The 24,339-nt window shown below is 38.1% G+C and overlaps 1 long non-coding RNA gene across 1 annotated transcript in view; it reads left to right on the forward strand.

Moving 5' to 3' along the window:
- The first annotated feature begins 8,898 nt into the window (after positions 1–8,898).
- Positions 8,899–24,339, forward strand: part of LOC139046603 (uncharacterized) — a 30,822-nt gene continuing 15,381 nt past the window's right edge. The window contains exons 1-3 of the long non-coding RNA XR_011506859.1: positions 8,899–9,055; positions 22,274–22,379; positions 23,799–23,965. This is a non-coding gene — a long non-coding RNA (uncharacterized lncRNA). The remainder of the gene's footprint in view (positions 9,056–22,273; positions 22,380–23,798; positions 23,966–24,339) is intronic.

Raw genomic sequence — 24,339 nt, forward strand, 5'->3', positions numbered from 1 at the left:
TGTACTGGGGGGCTTTGGGGAGAGAAAGGAAAAAAAAAAATCTTTAAAAAAAAAAGGTTATGAATATAACTATTTCAGCAATTGTATGCTATATGGGAAGTTCCTGAAGACTTGTCAATGCCTTTGCTATCTACAATATGTTTCCGTTTATTAGAGTCCTGGTGCTGTTTTCCCAGTTGTTAGACAATAACAGTGTTATTAGTCATAGTTTCAGTTATTTTTAAAATGTTAATTTGTTCACAACTTTACTTCTTTAATTTGAATCTAGTATCTTCTAAGCTAGTGGTTTTCGATTGGAGATTTGCATCACTTCTCTGCAGTGTTATATTAACGTACAGATGTTCACAACCTGCTCTAGGTTTACTAAATCTCTTACTTGGTATTCTTGATATATTCTTGGTGCATTCTTCCTATATTCTTAGTATATTCATGGTATATTATGTCAGAATTATTATGTATCACAAGATTTTTCTCTGAAGTGAGTATGTTAATCCATTTTTATAAATTAGATGTAATGTTCACTGTATTCTTTGAAAATAGTTCTAATCATTGTGTTTACAAATATTTTGTCTAAAACTTTTTTTGGATTGAATTTAAGATCTTGTTTTGCATGCCTCAGAAACAACCAAATTTCCTTGTCTGTTGCATTATTCTTATAATGAACTGTCATTAGTCCTTTTACTTTTGAAACTTATCAGTAATAAATCAACCACAGCAATTTTTAAGTATCTTGTCATCCACAGATAGTTTTCTGTTTTACTCTTATTCTTCCCTGAAAGCACCTGCAATCAGCTACAGGCCGGAGTGCTTCATCTTCAACAAAGGAGGATCATCTGTGAAAAAGATTATAGTGGGTACTTCAGGGAATAGGCTTCTGATGGCATCGCTCATATCATGGGATGAGTCAGCATTTCCCGAACTATACCCCAGAAGCAGATGGATTCAGAAGACTTCTAAGCCAAGATCAAGCAGAATAAGAACTAATGACATAAGACTGAATGAATTGATGAGAGTTAGTTGTAGTTTTTGTCTGGAATATTGTTGCTGTTTTAATTTTTTATTTTCTGAATATATAAGGAAGCCTTTTGCTTTCCTCTTGAGCAATCCATAATTCATAGCAATTAAGTAGACTCTGCTTTTATAAACTGAAATGAAACAGTTGCAATGATATTTTACTCTCCCTGATTAACACCTCCAGACTTTGGACTCTGTTACTGAGCATTCTTGTTTTTATAGCAATACACTTATTTCTGTAGAATTTGTCCTTTTTTATATCCGCTTCAATAAGAATCTGTCCTCCCATAATTGGAAACATCGGTTAAACAACCAAAGTGTTATTTGAGAATGTCATATTTGAGAATGATGCTCATTAATCAAATCTGACCAGACACATTAAGGAACTAAGGTTGACTTTATGAAGCCAATGCTTGCAAAGCTGTCTTGGGACTGGCCTGATATCTGGTTTACAGTATTTCATCCTTACAGGTGAGTAAAGTAAGTCTTCTTGGCAGACCCAAGAACCCTAGGATATCTTGTGGACCTCCAGAAGAGAGGATTTATAGATAATATAGGTAAAATCTGATAGCAAGTTCTTAGCTTGGCTTCCTACCCTCAAGAGGCTTTTAAAAGTCTAATTTGAAATTCCTTGTGAAAACTTCAAGCAAAGAAACATAAGAAGGCCTCCATAGTTAATTACAATTTTTCTTGCAACTTTGCAAATAATCAAGCCAAATCTAAGGAGACCAGCCTTATTTTATGATCAAGAATAATCTCTCTTTGAGATCATCAGAAAGTATGGGAGTGGAAGAGTGACTTTTGTGAGAGAGGGAAATCTTGTGTTTCTGGGAATCTATGCGTTGTCTATAGCACATCTTTCTGTCAAGAAAAGATTCTTGACTTTTTCATTGTCTTTGAGCTTTGCTGCACCTAGTTATACAATTTGTAAATTTGACGTAACTGATGGATATGCAAACTGTATTGTCTAATGTTTATTTAATTGACTTCCTCCTCTCTGTGGAAAAATCAGTTTTAAGATCTACCTGCAAATTTTACTGGAACATGTTACTTGCTCAAATTGTCAATCCTCACCAGGCTTTCTTTCCTTTCAGTTTTTTTCAGTATCTGACTCCAACCCTCCAAACTAACTTTTCCAATTTTTCTCCCTGTTGCCTGATTTCAGCATCACCAAATAAAACCTAACTGCTCAGACCACTACCTAGACTCCAGGTTGCCTTGCACCTGGCCCTTGTCCTCTAGCATCTGAAGAAAATACCACTAACTTCAAAGGATTCACTATCACAACAGACCATGCATGCTCCAGGTGTCTCTTTGGACGAGCTCCTGTCTGAGCCACTAAGGAAATCCTTGGAAAGGCTTGAGGCATTCAAGCTTCTTATATGAGAGGTAACCAAGACTGCAAACAAATTTACCAAGAACACAGCATTGTAGCTAGAGAGCTTCAAGAAACTCAACAAGTGGTGCTGTATAATAGAAGGATTTTCCTCCAATGGTCTTGAAATTCACTGGACTGGTTACTCTCAGGCTTCACTCTTGGCTCTTTATTTTAATATAATCTTTTATATTAATATATTGTCTTCATTTTAGGCATCTCTCTCTTTAGGACCTAATCTCCTAGGACCTAGGAGATTTTAGGTTTTAGGGCCCTAAAACCACTGACCTTTGCCACCACCTCTCAACAGATGGTTCAACTAGTTTTATAGGAAAAACACCAACAAGAATCCTCAAGAGACAATATTTCCTAGACCCTGCTTTGCCCCATTCAGAAAGTTTATAATCAGCTGTAAGTTTTTCACTGAGGGAAGATATTTATCCTCTTGAACCAAAGGGAAGGCAATGTTGAAATTTATCTGAGCCTTGTGCTCCAGAAAGCAGAGAAGATGGAGAAGGTTAAGAAATCTCCCCACACATTTGTATTCCAAGAAACTGCTAACCAGCAAAAGATCACCCTACTGTCCCATTTTCTGAGATAAGACTCACCTCCACCTTTCCTCAGTGACTCAGTGAAGACCCATCTCCATCCTACCTCATGATGCCTGTGAGATTCTCCGATGATTCCTTTGTTTAAGCTTCTATAAAACTCAAGGGCCCTTTCCTTTTCTTTGAGAAGTTTTTCATTGATAAATAATATCCCTATGGCAATAGCCTGAATAAAATCATCATCTAATTGTCCAGGGCATTTTGTCTTTCACATTGAATGTAGATGCACCATTTCAAACCAAATAGGAGTCCTATGATAGAGAACAGGAAGCCCTACTCATTGAGTCAGATAGTATCCTATGATTATATGTCCTTCCCTAAATATAACCTTTTCTTTTCCATGGAGTTAATTTTTATTTATTCTCTTACTTGACTTTCTTCAAATCTCTGGCTTAGTGTGACCACAGTCTCCAACAACTCTTTAAAATACTTTTCTATCCAAATTTCCATGTTATTCTTTTCTTGGAGACTTCTCTCACAAAGCTCTCTATCTTCCATCTCCAGTCTATACTGATCTACACCTCTTGACGTGCTGCAGAGCTATCATTGTGGGACTTCCCTCTGCCATCTTTATAGGAATTATTTACATCTCTTTCTAAATTGGATCTCATTTCCCTTTTTCTTACTTTATTCCCTTATTGTCTTGGAGCACATCCCATAGAATCTTCCTGAGAAGGGGTACATGGGAGACACGTTTTTTGAGACAATGCCTATCTGGTAATGTCTGTATTCAACTCTCACTCTTGGTTAATGTGAGATGATACAAAATCTATAGCAGTCTCTGGCCCCAGTTCCTGGCACAGAGCTCCTAAAACCCCTGTAATTTTCTAGGTGATAAGACACTAGGAGCATCTCTTGTTCTAATATTTGGTCTTTGACCTCATCCCTGATGCAAGCCTCCTAAAACCCTTGTAAATTCCTAAGTAATAAGAGCACTAGGAGCGTCTTTTGTTCTATCAAGGTGACTCAGGGTGGGCTCCTGGATGGTTGCTGGATGGGGGCTGGTCACCAGAAAGACCCAAGTAATAATGATTAGAAGCTTGACATTTTCAGCCCCACCCCCAGCTTCTGTAGAGAGTGGTGAGGGGCTGAAAATGGAGTCAATAATTGATCACGCCTACGTGATGAAGCCTCCATAAAAATCCCAAAAGTGCAGGGTTCTGAGAGTTTCCAGGTTGGTGACAAAGTGGAGAAGTGGGAAGCTTGGTGTTCCCAGAGAGGGCACGGAAGCTCTGTGTCCCTTCCCACATACTTTGCCCTATGCATGTCTTCTATCTGAATGTTCATCTGTATCCTTTACCATATCCTTTTATAATAAACTGGTAAATGCTAAGTAAACAGTTTTCCTGAGTTCTGTTAGCCACTCTAGCAAATTACTCAAACCTGAGGAGGGGGTTGTAGGAATCTCTGATTTATAGGCAATGAGTCAGAAGCACAGATGAAAACATAGACTTGTGATTGGCATTTGAAGAGAGGAGAAACAGTCTTGTGGAACAGAGCCCGTAAGCTGTGGGATCTGATGCTGCCTCCAGGTAGATAGTGTCGGACTTGAGTTAAATTATAGGACACCCAGCTGGTGTTGTGAAGACTCGCCTGTTGATGTGGGGAGAAGCCCACATACACACATTAGAATTGGTACCAGAACACTTAGCTGACAATTTGAAAGAGGTATAAGCCTGGGTTAGTGATCATTTTCTTTCATAATTTGGAAGGCATTCCTCCAACGTCTTCCAACTCCCAGCGTTGCTGTGGAGCAAATCATTCCTTCTTGTTTTCTTTGTCTCTTGCAGTCAAGTGGCATCAGCTTTCTCTGTTCTGCAAAGTCGGTTCCCACCTGTTCATCTGCTTTCTGACTCCCAACACTGCATTGACAGCTCCAGTCAGCAGTCATCCTTCCACTTTCTTGTTCTATTTGTTCTTGCAGGTTCATTCCTTTATGTTCCATTATTAGCATTCAATGGGGCTTTGAGAAGAAACAAAGATAAATGTCTGTATTCAATTCACCATATTTAAATAGCTTCTTGTTGATTGGTCAGTACTCTATATTTTTAACATCTTAATCTTTTTCTTGTCCCACATTTTGAAAATTCAGCTGCAGTTTGATATTTACCTCCTAATATTGAGTATAGTGTTTTTCGAGGTATAGAATTTTCTTCAATGCAGCAAGACCTATCAATCTTCTTCATAGTAATATTTTTAAAAGCCTTTTCCACACCAAAGTCAGATACACATTTGCCTAGAGTGATTTCTAGTTCACTTAAAAGTTGATTGGTGTGTTTGTAATTTCACTAGTGCTACGTTTTGGGTGAGTTATTTCAGGATGATTATTTAGTTTTTTGAATTTGCAATGTACTGCAATTTTAAGTTGCTTGATACAACATTTTTATATTTAAAAAATCACTTTCAACTTAAATAACCCACCTCCTAAATATGGAACACTTTCCAAGACCTATAGACTGAAGAAATCATGATGCTCACGTCCTGTTCTACCCTCACTCTCATATTCCAAAGAAAATGCTGAAGTATTACTAAGTATAAAAAATTATAATAAGGTTCTAATTTTTCTTATGATGAATACATTGATGTTTTTATTTAATATCCAAAGTTGCCAACTAAAGAGTCTTTATGGCCTGAAAGGTCACTCTCAGTTCAAAGAGAGAAGAACTGAGTCCCAGATCTATAATACTTTATAAGCCATTACCAGTGGAGTGAGCAGGCCACAATTTCCAGAAACAGTCTGTCCCCCAATTTGTTTTAGAAAAGAGTGCCGGAGGAATACATAGAGTATATGAGTAAACTTCTGTTAGATGATGACATCCCCCAATAGCTGATAGGGCGTAAAGAAAAATTTCTGTTTTCTCTACTCCCAGCACATCTGACACCAAACGTGTGGGTTTTTCTCTCACATTAAGCAATTCCCCAACTCTCTGGACACCAACTGGGTGTCCTACAATCCAATTCCGACACTAACTACCTGGAGTTAATGCAGACCTCACAGAGAAACTGCTCAGTCCTGTAAGATTACCCTCCACTCAGACCCAGTCACAAGGGCAGACTGTCACCTGTACTACTGACCAACTGGCTATAAATTGGAGATTCCTACAACTTGCTCCTCAGGTTCTATATTTTGCTACAACTGCTCACAGAACTCAGGGAAATGTTGACATATGTTTAGCTGTTTATTATAAGGTATATTATAAAGAATAAGAAGAACAGCTAGACAGAGCTACCTGAGGTGATGTCCAGAAGGATCCTGAGCGCAGGCACTTGTGTCCCATGGAGTTTGGGTGCATCACCTTGCAGTCCCATAGATGCTTTCACCAACCTGGGGCTCCACAAACCCTGTTGTTAAGAGATTTTATGGAGCCTTCATTACATAGGCATACCTGATCAAATCATTGGCCATTGGTGATTTAATCCATCTCCAGCCCCTCTCCCCTTCCAAGAGGTTGTTGGGTGGAGCCAAAAGTTCCAACCCTCTAATTACATAGTTGGTTCCTCTGGCAACCAGCCCCCACCCTCCCAGAGTCACCTCACTAGCATAAACTCAGGTATAGTTGAAAGGGGCTTATTATGAGTAACATAAGATGCTCCTCTCAGCCTTATCCGTCAGGAAATTACAAGGGTTTTGAACTCTGTGCCAGGAACCAGGGACAAGACCAAATATATATCTTTTATCGTGTCACAGTATCATGGGGTGTGAAACAAACATTTGGTTGAAACAATTGCAAAAGTTACAATGAAAACACATGCCAGAGACCACTTCAAATAAGGCCAGTTGATATACTAGATTACCCATACGTGAATGAAACAAGCCCTTCGAATCTTTTCTAGAAGAATAATGAGTATAAATAACAAATAATACTAGGAGCAGGAGCAGTCTTCAATTAGTCCCTCATTTTTAACCGTCTGATTGGGGGCTATTCAATCACTGGAGATATGACAAGAAGCATGGTTCACATCTATTTGAAATAACCCAGAGCTATGCAATCACTTTGAAAAATTGATGGACAGTAAAATAAAGGGGAGGAAACACTAGAACAATTTTCTCAAGACTACTAAAAGGCTATGGTGCTTATCAGGAACTACACCTACGATCGAGTAAAAAGATAGTGAGACAAGTTACCAAAAGGTGGAGAGGAGACACCAGTGCTATCACAACGCTCTCCAAAGTCACCAACTGACTCCTTGAACTAAAACCTAGCAATGAAGAAAAATAACAGTGAACAGAAGACCACAGGGATTGACATGCAAATGAGCACTCCAAGCAACCCACACTGAACTCTGCAGCATTGAGGAATGTTTGGGGTGCTCGTTTGCATGTTGGTTACCAGAAAGTTCTTTCAGTTCACAGCCATTTTAAAGCATTCCTTGTCAGAGCCTGGGAACAAACTGAAGTGTCTGAACAAAGGTGACCGGCAATGAGTTCTCTTCTGTAACTCACAGGAAGACAATATGACTTCTATTGGGAACACAAACATTCTTTTTAGATGTTTATCATGCAAACAGAGTGGAGCCTACCAACTAGTGTGAATATCTCTTGTTAAAAAACAATCTCTGACCACATTGACCCTTTATTGCCTTAATCTCTGGATTCTGATGTCATGCAGCTTCCAACTGAGCTCCTCCTCTCAGAAAGGGCAATATCTCACTCTCCTGTTACTGCATCTGCTTCCTATTTATAAAGAGCGCACTTTGAGAAAAGAAATGTTTCTTTCTTTAATCCACAGCAATATTTATTGCTTCAGGGGAATTCCAGTCTTGTCCTTTGGCAAGCTCACAGCTCTCGATTTAAACAGGCAAAGCAAATGCATTTTCTCTCCTTCATATGAAAAAGGCGGTGGTTAATAGGACTTTGTTGCTGACAAGTATAGCCATTTTAATTATTTTAAAACAAACAACAAATAAAAAATAAACAAAAAATAGATATTCTTGGTCAGGAATCCACTCTAGAAATTTCTTTCCCACGGCATCTTTGTAATCAGCACAATTCAGCTTCCATCATCTTTGTTTACTAAATGACTACTATGGGTGAGCAGTTCCCATTACGGTTCAGGGTGCCCACCTCTGCCCTCTAGCCACCAGCACTTACCAGAAAAAAAAATACAAAATGCGTCCATACAATAATGTACATTAAACACTTTTTAAATCTCGTATAAATGAATAAAGTATTCTCCTTAAGTACAGAGTACCAGAAGGACTGTAGATTGTATGATGGTAAATGGAGATGTAATCCAGAATGATGTGCTTATAAACAGAATGGAACAGGGGCAATGATAACATCTCTTTTCTTTGGACTAAGGGAATGCTTTACAATGATAACCAGATTTTGGCAATGAATACAAATGAACGGGGAGAGGCTCCAACTCTTTCTGTCTCTTTGGTATGTACAGTGCTAGTTCTTCAGATACACATTCTTAAGAGTGGGATAGTTATTTTAGATATACTGGTGTCATGCACTTCATCAGTCTCATTCATAAAGCTCATTTCAACGTGGATCTATTACCAACTATTCTCAGAGGATCCTCTGGAGTTAAATTCCAGCCACTTTTCCTAGTGACACTCAAACAGTGGTCTGATTTCTCAACCTCACAGTCAAGGACTATGCAGAGAAAATGCGTAAAAGTAGTTCAATAGATCACATAACAACTGTTTATGCACAATAAACTGCAAGTAGCTACCTCCTTAAGGAATGCCTCGCTGTGTCTCTTTGGTTTTAATCCCACCTAAATTCTTTCAGTGTATCAGTTCTGCTTCACACAGGAACAATGCAAACATTTTTTTTTTAGCATGCAAACAATAGTAAATCACATCTGTTACTGCACAAAAAGAGGGTTCTCTGTCCAATGCACACAACAGCCAATTATTATGCCACTGGCTTTTGAGAAAAGAAAAGGCTTTATTGTGAGGTCGACCAGCAAGGTGACAGGAGGCAAGGCTCTCAAGTCAGTCTCCTTGATCCAGGGTTTGGGGCAAAATTTAAGAGGTTGGGGGAACAGGCTGATACGCGGAAGCGCCGGCAGGGCAGGTGTCCGTTGGAGGGCTCTAAATATTTACGGTAAGGTGTGGAAGGGGTTTTAACAGTGGAGCTTCCTAGGCAGTAGACCTCACTTCTGATAAGAGTCCAGCTTTCAAGTGCCAGTCATGTCCTCGTCCTTTGGTTCTGTTAGGTGGAAGGGGGGAATCTTTGGTTCCAGGTGTTATTTCAGGTCAAGATTTTCTCCTCTACATGTGCCCTGCTACATGACTTGCCCTTTTTGGCTCACTGTCGCTGAAAAACAACTCTTTACATTCTGTTAATAAGATGGGGTCAGTTTAAACTTGTCCCATGGTTACACATCTTCCCCCACTTTTACAATTCAATGAAATATTTAGCATTTATTTCATGTTTCTTATTGTCAAAGCACCTTCTAACATGTGAGAGAAATAGATTTTAGTTTTACTCATTGGATAGAAGAGTAAAGAGAATACAAAGAGAAAAATAACTTGGACTACACATAAGGTCTATGACACTGCTGAAATCTGAATTCAGAATTTCTAAGGTACCTTCTTCTCATAAATGTAGGTGTTGCACATAGAATTCTTGGCCAATGAAAGCCATGGAATGAGTACTGCCTACTTAGTGAAAGTGTGTACCTTGTAAATGTCTTATCAGTAGCTTTTCCCAGAAGTCATTTGTTCCTATATTCTTCACCAAATGGCCTTAATAGAATAATTAATGGTATAATTACTTAAGATCTTTGAAATACTTGAAGAGAATCTGATAAATGGATTCAAAATTCTGTCCTTTTTGTGAACGTAGTTACTGTAATTTGGTTACATGTAGAGTTTTTATTGAGTAGTATTAGTCATTCTTAAGTGCTAAGACAGAAGATTTACGTATTTTTTTAAGTTATCTCTTAATGTTTGCTAGGCAAACTACTAAAATATCAGATTTTTAAAATATTGACAATAATTAGAATAAATATATATTTGATCAGAAGAACCAAAGTTTCCATAAAGTTAATATTTATAATTGCTTTAGTGAATATCAACATATTGGGTTATTTGAATCATATTTCTTGGAGGCCAGTTGTTTATCCAGGAGAAAATCCTATTCTAAGATACTGACCATTTAGTTTTGGTATGAAATCTACTCCTTTCTTAAGGCAAAGTCCTGTCCAAAGCCAGTGTGATTTTAAACGCTAGTGAAAAATCAATCCCAATTGAAAACTGCACAGCTCTTCACTATCTTATTTTGTAGGAAACACATCTGAAGTTTTACAGGTTGAGAAGAAAACAATGTGTTTACAAAAAACCTGGGATAAATACTAGAAGCAAAAAGAAACAAAAAGATGGGGTTTACTAACCTCTATTGAATAAGTGGTGGGCTTTGATTGTCTTTTTTTTTCTAATTCAAAAATTTAAACACATTTCAGTTCAACTCTGACTAAAATAACATGATCATTTTTCTCTGCTTTCATTTTAGTTTTCTAGCATTGCCAATATTTCTAAGTGTGACAAGAAACGGGGCTTTAGAGACAAATTACAGGGCAACAGAAGAAATAAGATGGTTGTGAATCCTAGAGAAAGGATCACAGTTGAGTAGCATGAAGAGATTGGGTTGGGAGAGAAACATGGTGAGCTAAACAAAGGGAAATGTCTTCATCAGAGCACATTTAGAAACGTAAATTTACTCAAGGTAGTTTGAATAAAGAGGGATCTCACAGTTCCAGGGAATGAAACTGAAGCACAGCCCAGTTCAGGCAGGGCTGGGAGTTAGAATGGAAGATGGGCACCAAGATTGCTCTCCATCTCTCGAAGCCACTTGGCTTCCCTCAATTCTGCGTCTCTGCTCTGGCCTCTAGTTTTATAACTTTCTCTTCAAAACCATTGTTTCTTCTTTCCTGAATCATTGACAGGTAGGTGGTTCCGGTTCCCCAGGATACAGATTCCCACCTTAGCTCTGTAAGACTAATTGTTTCGATACTCATCGTTGCCTCCATTCTCATTGGCTTAGCTCAAGCCCCCACTCCTTTTGAGTCAGCTCTGGTCAGGAGTCAGAATCATATGGTAATAAGTTTGCCCCTTCTGGACTATGTGTGAGGCAAAATTTCTAAAATGGAGTTGTGGGAAGGCATGGAATGACCAGCATCTATATACTAGGGAATAGAATAAACCCTGGGGATTTATATAGTACCAGTCACTTATTTATTAGGCTTAATTGTTATCTTGGAAAGCTGAATTCGAGACCAGGCAGTGAAGAGTGAAAACGATGAGATTGATGTTACAAAGCAATGAAATAAGTTTCTGTAAGAAATCAAAAGCAGGAATCTTTGGAGAATGGCCATAGTGACAGAGAACAAAACGTTAACCACAGCTTTGCCTTTTACATATGGTAGAAATGGAAAAAGAATGCCAATAGTTAAGCCTTCCAAAGTGTAATCCCAATATGCTGTATTAAACAAATTACTATTTACAAAATAGTGCTATTTACAAAATAAAATAAATAATAGTATTTCTATTTATAAGTACTTAAATATGGGTCAGAAAGAAGAAATTCATAATGAATATTCATAGATCGCAAACCATTCTGTTGTCAGATATAAAAACAGAACTCAAAGTCTGAGTCTCTAATCTCTTCTGGGTTACTATATTTAATGTACTTATGAAAATGTGTCAATCCCTCTCACATATTTGATACAGAATTCCTTAAATGCAAAAAAAAAAAAAAAATAGAGCTCTTCCTAAATAACAAAATGAGTAAACCTTGAGAGTTTGAAACACCTTTATTTAGTATGTTAAATACATATTTACCAAACCACGAAGAACTTTACTTTCTTATTTTGCCCAGCATTCACTTGGAGCAGAGATTTGTTAAATAATTCTCCATCCCAATAGTTTCAGTAGTCTCCAATGTGCTTTAAGCAATAGTAAGAAATTAATTTGGATTACGTATTTTAATGGAAGATCTGACTGAAGGGGGCTTTTTCTAGAATTCTTTTTCCAGATCTATGGCTTTGAAGCTTCCTTGACATTATACATATTGGCCCAGTGCATACATACTAAATAAGCTTATATATAAATAAATATTTCATATTACTTGCATATATATACAATATTATATATATATAATATATACATACATATGAAATGGAAGTTTTACAAAACATTACTTACTCTTTCTATATGAAATATTCTTTGCTATTTTCATGACTTGTCAAATTCTATTTCCTCTTTTAAAAATGCTGAACACAACCCACAAAATCAATTTCACAAGCTACTAAAGAGCTGCAACCTACAGTTTGAAAAACACTGCTCCAGACCAATTAAACATTGTACTTTACTTCAGGTTTCTTCAATTAATTTGATACACCTAGAGACAGACTGTCATTTATGAAGGGACAGCCAACTCCAATATATGACTTGCATTGGTCTGCCAACCTAGAAATGTTCTCCTCAGTAACCCATGCAGCCTTTCTTGATCAATTAGTATGGTTGATGTCACCGTAAATCTTACAGGCATTTCCTTTATCTGCAGAAAGTATCTATTTTCAAATAGAGAAAAGAATCCACACTGAAAAACAAACTCAAGCGCATAGTAAATCTAACAGAAAGTGATTAATGGAATTGGTTGTCAGCATAGTCCAGCTCCCTTCCATCAAGAAGTGTGAATAGGCCCTCAAATTCATCTTCATTAATATGCTACCACTTAGTGTAGTGTTTTAGAGATACATTTGCTAGTAATAATTAATCAGAAGAGTCTCTACTAATAGTGGCAGAAGGGAGAATGAATGGGTAGATTTGCCCTGCACAGAAAAAGATTTCCAACAATGGCACCATAGCATAATGCCTAAGGATATAAGAACAAAGGCCTTTATGAAATCTGGATAGCGTGATAGATTTTTAAAAATACAATCCTCTTAGGTAAAACAAGTTTTAGTCTCACTATACCAATAATGTTCATTATTCCACAATACCTCCTCCTCTGGCTCACGTATCCCTAAACCTCCCCTATCCTGTAGTATTCTGGGTTTACCCTTCAGAGTGCTCATCCTGACTGTAATTAATCATTCTATCACTGTTTGCTTTATGCCTGCTATCCTGCTTAGACTAGCTAAGTCACTATGTAATCCACGATGCCTAGCCCAGGGGGTATGACACCAACAGTTCAATAAACGAGTGAATGGATGGACAAAAGTGAATGGCTATATTAGAATGTAGATTATTACATTTTTTCTGCTTGTAAATAAAGGTAGAGACTAACAGCACCACCAGCACACTTTCTGAGCATTTACTGAAAAGCATGCTCCCTTTCCTCCTATTCACCCAAGCCAAGAACACTTCAGTTATGTTCAACTTTCCCCTGTTGTATCCCATTCAGTTAATGTTTATTGGGTTCCTGCAACGGGCCAGCAACTACAATATCTCTCTAATCCATCTGTTTCTCTCCATTCTTTGTGCCACAGCCTCACCATTTCTCTCTTAGATTATTGCTGTAGACTCTTAAATTTTCCCTACATCCTGCCTCCAATAGTGCCCCTGCTTCTATTCTACACATGGCTGCCCAAGTAATCTTCCTGAAACATATGCTATTCCCCTGCTCAAAATCCTCAAAGTCAAACTTCTAAGTCTTACATACAAGGCCCCACCTTTTTTCCAAGGTTCACCCCACTTGACATCAATTCTATACCCCACTTGTATGGCAAAACCCTTACACTTTGCTGAATGCCCTATACTGTTTCCTCATTTCATAACTTGGAACATTCTGTTCCTTCTTCTTGAAATATCCTTCACACTTCCTTCACCTGAGATACGTCTATCCATTCTTAAAGATCCGATGCAAATGATACCTTTTCTACGAAAACTTTCCTGATGCAATAACTCTTCTTGGCCATTTTGCCTTCTAGGCCATTGTTCCTTTTTTGTGCTATTTCAGTTTGTATTACAAGTCTATAACAGAATCTATTAAATTTTACTGTTATTGTTTATTTACATGCTTATTGTTGCCCCCTCCTCAAGACTTGCAAAGACCTTTGGGATGAACATTAGTGAGCGAGAATGAAGAGTTGGGCATAAATCCCTATTTCTGTTTACAGTACCTATCACAGATGTTGTCTGTCAGCTTCCATAGTTTCTGGAAACATAATTCAATTTAGCTAGTTTCTGTAGAAAAGGAATTACTACAAGGTGCAGCTAACAAAATTTCTAGGAGAGGCAGGTTGCATAGCTTGGATGTTACTCAACCAAAAACTCTCAGTCAGCAGAACACTCAGACCCTGTAAGGGACTGTTCTAGCTGAAACCTCACTCCTACTGCCTCAGGCCAATGATATGACCAATAGTTCCTTTATCAAAGCTTCCCTCGAAGAACCAAACATTGCACCATCATACTTGCCAGAAGATTCTATCTCCCCACATACTTATAGCAACCACTCATTATTCACTCCTTCCTTCCAAGTCTACCCTACAAAAGAGTTATATTCTGCACAACTCCAGAGGGTGCCATCATATCATGCAGAGCCTATAAGTGATATACTGAAGCATTTTTCAGACAGGTTATATATGCTTGAGGAAACACAGCTCACGTGCAGAATCCTAGCTGCAAAGGAGTCTGGGAAATGCAGTTTCAACCTTCCTGCCTCAATAGTTCAGGAAACCATGCTAAATAGGGGTTGGAGTGGGTGCTAAGTGAGCCACTTTTCAGTTCCTCTCACATAAATGCCTACTAAGTGATGAGGAGAGAATGAAGAGATAGAAGGATAAAGTACAAAGGTCGTGATTACCATCTCAACTCCTCCATATTCTCCTGTTTAAGTAATTTAAACTTAGCTTTTAATTAACAAACTATGCCATTGTTCCTCAATAATATTATTTATATTCTTTGTTTCAGGCAATTGTTTTCTTTGCTCTGTCTTTAGTACATCATCTGCTTCTAAATTTTTCTAAAGCTCATACTATTACATGTTTCCTCCAGTTTAGTTTGTGACTTGAAATATATTGCATTCCTTTTTATTTGTATAGGAACATGAACCCTCTGATTATAATACATATTGACTCCAATTGGCAAACATTAACAACAACAAAAGAGTTTTTCAAATATGAAACCATAATTCTAAGTTATTTCTATCAGAACAGATAAACTGAACACAATTTTGATTTCTCCTTCTGTGCTTGGTATCTTCACAGGCAATTAATGACAACAATTAAGCTATCTATTTTAGGTATAGTAGGTATAGAACTCTTTTGTAAAAATCCGTAAGGACAAATAAATTCATTTCTTACCTGTGTTTTAGTTTTTGTCTCCCAAAGATCAAGCTCCAAATTAGCCATCTTCTAGTACATTTCCAACTCATGGCTTTAATGTACCCAGACTTCATTTCTAAAGACAAAATTATTCTTAGTAGTAGGACTTACTCTGTCCCCACAGCCACTGACCTACTAAGTGATACAGGAGAGCTATGGAAGATATAGTACCTTGTTTAAGGACAGCAAATGAACGGTAGGAAGTGTTAGAGGTTGGGAGGATAAACTCTGTTAGGTTAGAGCCAAGTGAAGATTTTATTATAACAATAATAATGTGAACTCATTTCTATACAATGCCTTATAATTTTTTTAAAAAGTGTTTCTCCTATTAAATGATGTTCACCACATTTCTGGGAAGCAATCTAGTATCATCTCCATTTTGAAGATGAGGAAACTGAGTTCAAAGCAATAAAACAGAAAGTAAATAATGAGCACCCACTATATGCCAGGTACTGTGATAGGTGCTGTAGTTTCCAGTCTAGTGGTAGAGATAGTGTAATTCAAGTGTGATAAGTACCATGACAGGAAAGGATGGAATTGAATAGAGGCGCTAAGGGAGAAAAGATGCCCCAAAACTGCTCTTGGCCGAGACTTCCAGAGAAAGTGAGAGTAACATCTAAATCATGGTTCCCAACCAGTGGCAATTTTTCCCCCACGTCCCACCTTTGGGACACTTCCCAATGTCTCAAGATATTTCTGATTGTCACAATTGTCGGGGGGGGGGGCGGGTAGGGAGGCTGTGGGCTAATGGCCTTTAGTGGGTATCAGCCAGGGATGCTGTTAAATCACTTTCAAAATCTCACTCATAGGACAGCCCTCCACAACAAAGAGTTATTCAGTCCAAAAGGCCACCAGTGCTGCAGCTGAGAAACCCTGATCTAAGATGAGAGCCGACATATAACTAGGAGTTGGCTAGATGGAGGAATAAGGGGAGGTTGCGGCAAGGGTAGAGGAATGACAGAAGACAGTGTTCCAGGGAGGGAGACCCACTTATGTGAAGAACCTCCACACTGATTGATTCACCATTTATTTTGGTCATAAAATACACATAACAGAAAACTTACCATTTTAACCACTTGTAAGTGTACGATTCAGTGGCATTAAGTTAACTTTAACATTGTTGTACAACAAGCACCACCATCCATCTCCCGAAGTTTTTCATCTTCTCCAGCTACAACTCTATATCCATTAAATAACAACTCCTGTTCCTCCTTCCCCCAGCCCCTGGCAATCACCATTCTACTTTCCATTTCTATGAATTTGACTCCTCTAGGAACCTCGTGTATATTCCACTTATAAGTGGAATCATGCAGTATTTGTTCTTTTGTGTCTGGCTTATTTCACTTAGCATGAAGTCCTCAAGATTCATCCATGTTGTAGCACGTGTTGGATTTCCCTTCCTTTTAAGGGCTGAATAATATTCCATTGTATATATATATACCACAGTTTGTTTATCCATTCATCCATTGATGGACACTTGGGTTGCTTTCACCTTTTGACTATTGTGAATAACGCTGCTATGAACATGGTATTTAAGTATCTATTCGAGTCCCTGCATTCAATTCTTTTGGGTATATACCCAGAACTCATTCACCAATTATTTCTACGTACCAATTAATTTTCTGGCATTGTTCTAGTGCTTGGTATATAATAAGAACAATACTCAAGATCCCTCCTGTCATGAAACTTACTGTCTGGTGAAGGAAAACAAGTACATGAACAAGATCTTTTCAGAGAGTGTTCTAAAGAAAATACAGGAGGTGATGTGGAGTTGAATATGACTGGAACTTAGACTGCTGGGAAGGGAGTGGTAAGCAGGAGAGGTAGTGGAAGCCTTATAATGCAGGTAATCCAGATAAGGACTCTATGTTTCATTTTATGGGCAGTGAAAAGTTCAGAGAAGTTAAATGAATTGCCCAAGGTCACACAGCTAATACAATCTATAGGACAGGCTACAACTCATTATTACTGAGTATCCTAACTATTCAGAATTTCTTCAAGAGCTGCAAAGTTGGATAAGCGTACATATTTATCAGACACAGCAACCTGCACCCTACCTCTCACACATCTGATCTTTCCCATCTGCTTTCATGAATCTCTCCAGAATCAACTCTGTGAATGGTAAGAGGACATTTTAATGTTATGCGTACCCACATCCATTCTATACACAGCTTTGTTGCTGGTATTCCTCTTTGCTTATTGAAAGAGGTTTCCTACAAGTACAAGATAAAATAGTATTTATTCTAAAAAGAAATGTCATACTTTTCCAAAATGGAGCTTTAAAATAAACAATTTCTATTCCATTGAAAAAGAAAATCACATATGACCTGAGTAAGTAATATTTGACGAAATAGTGAAGTGTTTTGTCAAACAATAGGAACACTGTTTCTTCTAACCCTTGCTTTCATTCAAGGTCATGTACAGCTTACATAAATATTACATGAAACCTGTTTTGCAAGGAATCACTGTCTATGATGATTTATAGAGACAGAAGTCCATTGGCAGAGTCTACCTTTTCAAATATTACAAGCTTTTATTTTCTAGCAAGAGGAAGAAAATGAGCCTTTCTCGTTAATCAAACAGAGATATTCTTTCATGTAGGATTAAGACCTTAATGCAGTTAATGTGTGCAGTTAAGATTTATCAAAAGTTCTTTATGAAAGAATGTGTCAGGTGACAAGATGTGCTGCAATCCAATTCAAAACTCCAGACCTCATTGGTTGGGTGAGTAAGAATAAGTTATGACCCAAATCTTATACCAGGAAAAAAATATAAGATTTTTTCTTATTCTTATCTAATCTTTTGCTGTAATGTGAGCTATTGTAGAATTAAGCAGTGAGTAGATATTCTTAGCCTTAATAGTGTTTTATAAAAAGAGGCCAATTTTGCTGAAAATATTTGCTCCATCAACAAATAGTTGCTGAACAACTATTATGTGTAAAGCACTTTAATAGGTGCTATTAAAATTGTTATATGTCATTGTGAAGCAAAGCCTTTTCCTACATATATTAGCTGATTGGTCTGGTATAATAAAAAATCCCCTGTGTGAGAAGACTTAACATGCCTTAGACAAGTTTTACATTATTATTAAAAATCAGTAATTACTGCCAGGGTACCTCTTATTTTTATCATTTAGAATTGACCTCAGATACAGTACTTCATAAACACATTACTTAATGTAACACTACAAGAAGTAAAAGGACTTTCCGTTGCATTGCTTTTCACAGAATCTCCTTCTACCTCTCTTTTATCTCCTCAATCTCCTTTTTGCTTATTCAATGCACCACAACACATTTTTATTAAGTGTCAGGCACTGTGCTTGACATTGAGGATAGAAAGGTGAATAAGAAAGAGAAAGTTGCTGTTTTGCAAAGTCGACAATCTGGTTGGGGAGACAAATAACTTGAAGTTTACAGGCACTATGATAAGGAAAGTAGAGGTTACCCATGGGGCACATGGGAGCATCAAAACCAGCACAGGGGGAGAGATGGAAAGGGGAAAGGACAAGGAAAATATCCCAGAGGAAGACACATTTAGCTCACCCCTTAAGGACTTCTCCAAGTCTTATCATTAGCAGAGGAAGAACCCAGATTTTGAACCTAGGTTTTGAACCCAGTTCTATGTGAATCCTTTAAATCTATACTGCTAGGAACTCCATTCTCCTCAACTAGTTCATTCATGAGTTGGTTTCTTCCTTAAATCCATTACTTGATGAACCTGATGGGACCCCAGGGATTGTGCCTCCCAAACTGTAAAGTTATCTCCACCACTCTCAGTTTTTTGTTGCTTTGGTTTTAGAAGTAAATTTCAATTTCTATGAGACTGGAGCACTCTCCTGAACCCCAGCTGGTTTGTCCCTGACCCTGATCCTCTGCTTAGCTCTTGCCAAATTCTCCCACTCTCATTCCTCCCCTTCCCAGGGATCAAATGGTCCAGTGCCAGGTAACCTCCGTTACGGGATAGGTCCAGAAAACTGATCCTATTAGACCCCCAGAAAACAAACACTATTTCATGAGAAAGGTAACCACATCCCCATAAACCTTGTGATACAGCAGGTTGTCCCCTCACTTGGGGCGGGTTGTGTATCAGTACATATTCTTTGGTTGCAAGCAATACAAATGATTGTGAGCTTCTTTAATGGAAGAAAAAAACCACATTGGAAAATAAAAAAATAAAAACACATTGAAATGGACTCCCTTGAACACATTCTCCAGTACTTCAATTCTAGGGAGAAGGCATCAGGTTGGCTAAGCTTAGGCCATGTTCCCACCCATTGGCCAGAGGAAGACAGGTACCACTACTGACCAGATGCAACAGAAGAGCAGAGATTCTCCAAAGCACCACTGGGATGTTATTATCACAAGCAGGGAGAATCGACCCTGAGCTGAAAAAATTAAAATGTCCACTATAGGAGTCAGTTTTGCTGTTAGGTGAGTTCTCAGAGTCCCAGTCTTGGGGGTTCCTAGTCTATACCCTTCTCTGTCCTTGCTAGTATAAACTTTCAGCATGCCTTCTAACTGGTTCCACCCGGGTTTTAAAACGCTCAACATATGAACTCCAGGAGTCTCTGAAGATACAAATTTCAAATGAGAATGAAGTATAAATCTTGGAAGAGAAACTACCTTTCTCCAGAATGGTAAATTTTTTAGAATTTGCCATGTAAATCACAATGAGAACCCACTAATAAATCCTCTTCTTACATAAAAAATTCTGTATGTTCTTATCATTTAGAGCAGTGCCTTGAAGAGAAAAGTCATGCCTTATGCCCATCCCAGCACTCAATAGTTAATCAAAATACTAACTAATAATCCCTTTTCCCATTGAGCTAAGAATTTTCTTTTGAGGTATAACTGACAGTCAGCATTATGTTAGTTTCAGGTGTGCAACATCACATTTTGATATTTGTACATATTGTGAAATGATCACCACAATAAGTCTGGTTAACATCTGTCACTACACATAGTTACAGAATTTTTTTCTCATTATGAGAACTTTTGAGATCTATTCTCTTAGCAACCCTCAAATATGCAATACAGTATTATTAACTGTAGTCACCGTGCTGTATATTATGCTAAGAATTTTTTGAGCTATTTTCCTGCTTGTATTTTTAAGATTCTTCCAAATAAATTGTCATGAGGGCAACACTTAAAATTATATATTTTCTATTGGGATCTCCCCATTAACCACCATGAGAGCATAGATATCTTGAGGTGTCAGCTCATTCTGTCTTCCTATGTATTTTCTGAAATAATGTTCACATAAATACAGAAAATACTAAAAGCCTTAATCCTGAGTGCCTAAATGTTGGTCCTGGTAACAGTCTTTGGAGAGAGTTTTTTCAAAACTTGAATATGGAAAGCTGATACTATTCACTATGACAAAGCTCACTGTGGGTGATCCAGAAGAAGAAGACTATGGTGATATTAATAATTATATTAATAGTCAATATGTATTGAGCCCTTCCTGGGCACAGTCTCTGCCCTAAGCACTTTGCATGCATTATGTTTTCATACTGGTGGAAATGATCTAGGAGAGAGGGAGGATTACATGAGAGAGAAGCAGGAAAGAGGAGGGAAAATTACTGGAGCCAAGTCCCATTAGATGGAAAAGGATGGGAGTATGGAATCCAGAGCTCAAGTGGAGAAGTTGGCCTTCCACAGGAACAAGGACAGTCATTCATTATAGCATTGCTAAGAGACAGGTAGACTTGGTTTTGGAAAGATGAAGAATTTCTCTCATGGTAGCTTCCAGTTTCTCAGAGAAATGAGAAGAGAGAAGAGTGGGTAGTTGTTGGAGCTATGAGGAAAATGGCAGACAACAGATCTGTTCCTATTAACTTTAACAGAAATAGAAGACTCTGTAATCTGGAAAAGAGGGGGGAAACTGCAAATTCCATATGGAATAAATGCAAGATACCCCTGAGCTTGTGCAAAACCCTTAGGGGAAGACTGAGTTCTCACAAAGCAGACTGGGGCAGAACAAAGGGAAACAATCCTTTGTGAATATTTTGGCCTTACTTCTAAATTGCACCCCCATAGACAGACCTTGAGAGAAAGGGGCTCCATAATATTTTTTTCTTCAATTCTGCGTAATTCAAAAGCAGAGAAAGCAATACTACACACTTCTTAACATAGGGTGTACCTATCTTATTCACTGCTGCATCTTCAGTGGTAGGCAAAATGCCTGGAATTGAGGAAATGCTTGATAAATATTTTATGAACAAATTGATGAATAGACAGATGGAAGGATGAACAAGGAATTTATGAAATTTTATGTATAGTCCACATTCCTGGTTTTTCCTCATAAAATTCTGTGTTGTGCACATATGGTAGTGTCATACTTCGCTTTTGACCAAGCTCCTACTCAGAAGCCAAAGGAAATCTCAGAAGGATGTTTTGACTAGAACTAAAAATGAAATAAATATTATAGATTTATCTATAGATACTTACAGCCACCTACTGTGCCATAAGAAGTGCCCTCCTTTATCACTTGCTAACTTAGAATGAAAACTATTTTAACACTAAATTCTCCCAGGAGCCAAAAGTCTGCTGAGTGGTCACCCCAGGGCTTGTTCTACTCTCTTTGCTCCAAGAAGTTACCCCAGTCAAGGTATGAATTCGGGTCACATGACTTCTCATGTTGTTCTCTGTTTACCTGATTCAACATTTTCAACTAGGAGGTGTTCTCTTTTGGGTCGTGAGGGTATCTGCTCTATCCCTTGGCTCAGTCAAAGGGGCCCAGATTCCCCTTTTAATTTATCAAAAATCCTATCTGTACAACTAGAAGCCACAGTTGTTGCTGTAAGATTTCAGATCAGGGATATCCTGTACTAATCCCTGAACCTCCTCTTTTCCGGATAATCTTTGCAGACACAGAAACTCATCCTCAGAGGAAGAGCTTGTGTCTTTGATATCCTCAGCACTCAGCATGGTGTCTGTTGAAGGAATGAACACATGATTGACTAATGAATAAATATTGAATTATTCTAACAGAGTGACCCACCCCTAGTCATTGGAATTCAACTGTGCTCCATGCTGTAGGAGAGGCAGCAACACCAAATCTTTATCTCAATGTCTGCACTACCTTCCAAACATAGAGGTAAGCATTCTTTCTCCCCCAAATTAACAATGCACTACAATTGTCCTTTAAGCCCAATTTACTCCCCATGAGCAGAAAAAATCAAATCACTTAGGAATCTCAGTGTCTAGTATTGACTGATTGCTCCCAACTAAGATAGGATAAAATATATTCACTGCTTCTCCCATTACTCTACAATATATAGAAGGCAGCCGCTTTCAATTTTTGGGGGGCTTTTCCTTAGTAATAACTTTATGGTATCTCCTGTACACAATTCCTCTTTCCAACATTTTCTTCTATAGACTACATTAAGATTGAAATGCTTTTATCCAAAGTGCTTGAGGAAGTGGGTGGGTACAAGCCCTGGAAATTGTGTCAAGCATGACTTCTTTGTGATAATTACAGATTTCTTAAATATCAAAATCAAAACAAGCATTACCAAGCCTTAAATTGTAAAATAATTTAAATGATCTACTTTTCTATTTCTTTCCAACATGGGTTTAATTCAATATTCTTCCTCTAGAAACAAAGTACACCATATTACAAGTCAGTGAAGATAGATTCTGTTCTAATATTTAACTTGCCTTGATTTGGGGAAAAGCATAAAACTCATCTCTCAGATTTTCCATATTGAAAATAAGGCATTTTCTTCCTAGCTAATAAAGAATTGTGGTGATTGGTGAGATGATCATCATAAGCACTTGTGGATCTTAATAACATTATCAGTTTACTTAACAAGTAATAGCTTCTTGGCATCTTCTGCACACAATATCGCTTTCAAACATTTTCTTTTATAGAGACTACATTAAGGATGGAAAGCTTTTAACTAAGTGCACAGAGAAGAGAGGCAGCCTTTAAATCATTTACAGAAAGGAATTAATAACAAACATTTTTAAAACATCCATAATTAAAACAATTCATGCTCTAGGAAAAAAAAATAACATTGCATTACTCTCCTAGGAAGAGAGACAGTGAGACATTTCTGAGCCAATTTCTATGAGCCAGGCCTTCTCCTTGGCTCTTTTCATTTGAATTCTCACAACCACGCTTTAATGCAGTTTTATTAGCCCCACTTCATATAGAGTAGAGGCTAAGTCTTCAAAACACCTAGCATGGTATTTTAATACAATACAACTAAATATTTTTAATACTATTGTTTTCATACATAACACAGGTAAGATTTCTGGATCTCCTATAGTCAGAAATCCACCTTCTCTTTCTGAATTCCAATATTGTTGCCCAAAGGCAGGGGCCAGGGTAAGTTCACCTCAAGAAAGAAGAGGCTATAATAGAGCGAAAATCACTGATGGAAAGTAAGAGGAGACAAAGCCCAAGTGGAGTATGGAGAGGGGAAGAAAGAGACGGAGAGGGAGGAAAACATATCTGTGTCAGGGGTTCCCCCTCAACTTTCCACTTGTGTCTCCCTCCCCCAACCACCAGCCTGAGTCAAGAACCCAGTGAGATCCTGAGGGGAAAGCCTACAGCACAGAGATTATTTTCCTCGTGCTACATTTGTAGCTCTAGAAAAGAGGCTACATCTCCAGATGCCACCCCCATCCAACCTTCTGGAGGCAGCCCCAGGAGACAGCAGTGGTTGTGCACCAGAGGTAAGCCGAAAATTTGAGTTCTTGGCTTCCATGTCATGTGGAAAAGACTCAGAAGTCCCTGCATACCTCTAGGTTGTTGAGCAAAGAGTTTGAGAATCAGACAAGGAAACTTTCTAGAAGGAGTTACTATGCCAAGGACAAAGTGACATCACCAGAGAGGCCGATGAGGTCATGAAACTCAGATGGGGCCCTTCAACAGGGATGAGCCACTGAACCTGGGGAAGAGACCAGCAGTAGATGCCCCAGATGGAAGCAGTGGTCAGGGACACCAGGGATACCATCATTGCACAGGTGAGCAGGGACCCAGAGGTTAGCACGATGACCTACACACAGAGCCACCATAAAGACATTCTTCCAGAGGGAAGAAGTCTGAA

This window comes from Equus asinus, chromosome 11 (assembly GCF_041296235.1).
Source record: "Equus asinus isolate D_3611 breed Donkey chromosome 11, EquAss-T2T_v2, whole genome shotgun sequence".
NCBI classification, from domain to species: Eukaryota; Metazoa; Chordata; class Mammalia; order Perissodactyla; family Equidae; genus Equus; species Equus asinus.